The 4,181-nt window shown below is 36.6% G+C and overlaps 2 protein-coding genes and 1 long non-coding RNA gene across 4 annotated transcripts in view; 1 reads left to right on the top strand and 2 right to left on the bottom strand.

Moving 5' to 3' along the window:
* The window catches only part of LOC106878832 (integrator complex subunit 13), a 596,471-nt gene that overhangs the window by 531,083 nt on the left and 61,207 nt on the right, over positions 1 to 4,181 (bottom strand). The window lies entirely within an intron of this gene.
* The window catches only part of LOC128250710 (uncharacterized), a 162,811-nt gene that overhangs the window by 113,314 nt on the left and 45,316 nt on the right, over positions 1 to 4,181 (bottom strand). The window contains exon 2 of the long non-coding RNA XR_008266715.1: positions 2,672 to 2,795. This is a non-coding gene — a long non-coding RNA (uncharacterized LOC128250710). The remainder of the gene's footprint in view (positions 1 to 2,671; positions 2,796 to 4,181) is intronic.
* Positions 1 to 4,181, top strand: part of LOC106880812 (FMRFamide-activated amiloride-sensitive sodium channel) — a 220,496-nt gene that overhangs the window by 205,226 nt on the left and 11,089 nt on the right. The window lies entirely within an intron of this gene.

Raw genomic sequence — 4,181 nt, 5'->3', positions numbered from 1 at the left:
ATAACCTGATCTAACAGCTTGATGCCTCTGTAATTATTTGTATCTAAAGCGTCCCCTTTACCTTTGTAGCAACACATCATCATCCTTTAACATGCTTTCCATGCTGGCATGGGTTGGATGGGTTGACCAGAGTTCACAAGCTGCACTAGACTCTAGTCTGATTTGGCATGATTTCTACAACCCTTCCTAATGCCAACCACTTTGCAGAGTGTGCTGGGTACTTTTACGTGGCACCACACAGGCAGTTTTACATTGAAGAAGATGATGACGGTATATGAATATATTTAATGCACAATATATGGATGTATATAATCCAATGGTAACCACAAAAAGGCTCCTTTAGAGGATCAGATTACAAACCACATAGTAAGGTGGTGAGCTGACAGAAACGTTAGTACGCCGGGCGAAATGCTTAGCGGTATTTCGTCTGCCGTTATGTTCTGAGTTCAAATTCTGCCGAGGTCAACTTTGCCTTTCATCCTTTCGGGGTTGATAAATTAAGTACCAGTTACTCACTTGGGTCGATGTAATCGACTTAATCCCTTTGTCTGTCCTTGTTTGTCCCTTCTATGTTTAGCCCCTTGTGGGCAATAAAGAAATAACATAGTAAATTAATATGTCGGGGTGTAATGTGGAGTTCTATGCAGTTGAAATCCAGCAAATTCAATCAGAAATAATTATTTCCTTAGGTGAAACGATGATGACGACGAGTATATAGAATATAAAGAAAGTTAAGAGGAATGAGATGAATATATTTATTTCACCAATTGAAATATATTCATCTCACACCTCCTGACCTTCTTTACATGTATGTGTGTGTGTGTGTGTGTGTGTGTGTGTGTGTGTGTGTATATACATATGTATATATATATATATACATGCACACACACGCACACACACACACAAACAAATATTTCAGTTTCTGTTTACTAAATCTATTCACAAGGTTTTGTCAGCCCAGGGCTATATCAGCACACACTTTGCCGAAGGTGCCACACAGTGAGTCTGAACCCAAAACCACATGGTTGGGAAGCAAACCTCTTTAACTATACAGCCTTGCCTGCACCTATGTATACACATATAAATATGTATAGACAAACAGACAGACAGACAGATAGATATAGATTTATATTGTTAAACTAGGCCACGTCAAATGTATGGGATGTATGTTAGGTCGATTCATTTACTAAATGCTGGTTTCAGTTTATTTCTTTCAGAATGTCATTTATTTTTGACAAGGAAACGTACGTGTGTGTGCGTGCGCGTGCGTGCGTGCGTGCGTGTGTGTGTGTGTATTATTTATGAGTGACAAAAGCAGTATTCAAAAGATCCCATGTATCATACTTAAAGCAGATACATTGTTGAAAGCCTGATAAACTGTGGTGTTCATTGCAAGATAGCATTTTTTATAGACTTATAGTGTTAAAAAAAACACAAAAATATATCAGTAGCAGATGAAAATCATCCAACAGCAGTGATGACATTGTTAAATGTGCATTTCTGTGTCTTTGGGCTTCATCAATCTTCAATGACAACCATATGCTAAGACAACATCTGCCATTACTGATATAGTACAACAGTGACTGAAAAAAATTACTATCTTAATTAGCAGGCAGGCTGATTAAAAATTTGTTATCAGTAATAGAGAAGAGTATTAGTTCCAAACAGCAATTGGTATATCACACTTATAGCAGATATATTGTTGAAAGCCTGGAATATGACTGTGGACTGTCATCTCTCATTGAATTACATATGGAGTAAATAACATTGGACTATTGGGTAGCTTTCCATTACATTACATCTGGAGTATAAGATTGTAGAGTGACACCTACCACTAAATTACATCTGGAATATAAGACTATCTCTACCATTACATTACATCACATCTGGAGTGCAAGACTATGAACTGCTATCTACCACTAAATTACATCTGCAGTATATAATACTGTAAACTAACGTCTACCACTAAATTACATCTAGAGTATAAGATTGTGATCTGTTGGATACCACTAAATTACATCTGGTGCATAAGACTATAGACTGGTGTCTATCACTAAATTGCATTTGGAGTATGAGACTGCAGACTGTTATCTACCACTAAACTACATCTGGATTATAAGACTTTGGACTGGTGTCTATTACATTATGTCAGGTGTTGAAGACTATGTCTATCATTACATTACATCTGGAGTATAAGACTGCTGTCTACTCATAAATTACATCTGGAGGATAAGATTGTGGACTGGTATCTACTATTACATTACATTTGGAGTATAAGACTACAGATTATTGTCTACCACTAAATTACAACTGGAGTATAAGGCTAAGTCTATCACTAAATTACATCTGGAGTACAAAACTGTAGACTGGCATTTACCATTACATTACATCTGGTGTATAAAACTGTAGATTGTTGGCTACCACTAAATTACATCTGGAATATTACAACTATATGGACTGATGTGTACCATTAAATTATATCTGAAGTATAATATGGTGGATTGTTGTCTACCACTAAATTACATCCAGAGTATATGACTAAGTCTAATCATTACATCTGGAATATAAGATAGTAGAAACTGACTGGGGTTTCCCCAGAATTTTACATGTTAAACTGTACACAGAAACAATAGAATAGAAGAAATCCATAAACTATAATTACTGTACTCACCAAATATTCTGTTTCTGAAGACTTCCCTTTCCATGTACATTTCTGTGGCAGTACTCAGCTACCATTTCCAGATATATTCCATCAACACTGTAAATCAAATGTACTCCTTTTGTGAGTGTGACACCTGGGGAAGAATTGGTAAACATAAATCAATAAGAATTTGGTAGAAGCATGGCTGTGTGGTTAAGAAGCTTGCTTAGCTATCATGCAGGCAAATGTCTGCTACTATAACTTCAGGCTAACTAATGTCTAGTGAATGACTTTGGTAAATGGAAACTGTGTGGAAGCCTTTCATATGTGTGTGTGTGTGTGTGACTTTGGGCTTCTTTTTGTACCCCTCCAGTATCTGACAACCAGTGTTGGTTTGTTTACACCCCTGTGACATAGTGGTTGAGCAAAAGACAATGACAGAAGTACCAGCTTTACAAAAAAAAGTACTGGTGGGGGCAATTTGTTCAACTAAACCCTTCATGGCACTACTTTGCCATGGCTGCAATCCAATGAATGAAACAAGTAAAAGATAAAAGAGATAATAAAAATTACTAAAGAGAAAACTGTTGTTTAGCGTTAGGTAAAACTTGATTTAGTAGACTTATGATCAAAAGAATTCTAGCCAGGATATCCCACCTTTATATATGTATCTAAGCTGCATTATGTAATGTGTGCTTACTTGCTTAAGGCACAGGTTGGAGATTATTTAAGGGATACTTGGCTGCTATTTCTAGCAAGCCTACAACAATGAGGAGGCCCCGTTGATGACTAAAAAGAAAGTGGATGCTATGGTTTTATCCTCCTTTTAACCTTTTCTTGTCTAGAAGTAACCACCACATTTTCTTATCTGCCCAAATGTGGTGATGCTATTTTGCACCAACTTATTTATTCCCTATCTTAATTCTTATATTCCTATGATTTATTTCCCCTTATGAACCCCACAAGCTTGAATATCATAACAAACTATGCACACACTTCTCTTGTGATTGAAGCAAAATCTAAGGTGTTTAAAAAAAGGAACATTTTTCATGGATAAACACTTCTCAACACTTGAATTCTATGAAGAGGCAACTAATGCCAACTAATGCCAACATCACTTCAATTAGATGATCCCGGGGCACCACCTTGAAGGGTTCAGTTGAACAAATCAACACCAGTACTTATTTTCTTTTCAAAGCTGGTATTTATCCTGTCATTCTCTTTTCCTGTACCACAAATTTACAGGGATATAAACAGACCAACACCAGTTGTCAAGCGATAATGATGGACAAACAAACACAAAGACACACATGCATATACATCATCATCATCATCATCATCATCGTTTAACATCCGCTTTCCATGCTAGCATGGGTTGGACGATTTGACTGAGGACTGGTGAAACCGGATGGCAACACCAGGCTCCAGTCTGATTTGGCAGAGTTTCTACAGCTGGATGCCCTTCCTAACGCCAATATAAATATATATATATTGTTGAATATTAAATATAATATTCAATATTGATAATGGGTAATAAACC

The sequence above is a fragment of the Octopus bimaculoides genome, chromosome 24 (assembly GCF_001194135.2).
Source record: "Octopus bimaculoides isolate UCB-OBI-ISO-001 chromosome 24, ASM119413v2, whole genome shotgun sequence".
Classification (NCBI taxonomy): Eukaryota; Metazoa; Mollusca; class Cephalopoda; order Octopoda; family Octopodidae; genus Octopus; species Octopus bimaculoides.
Note: the sequence above shows the minus strand (reverse complement) of the source record. Positions and strands in the feature narration are given on the sequence as shown.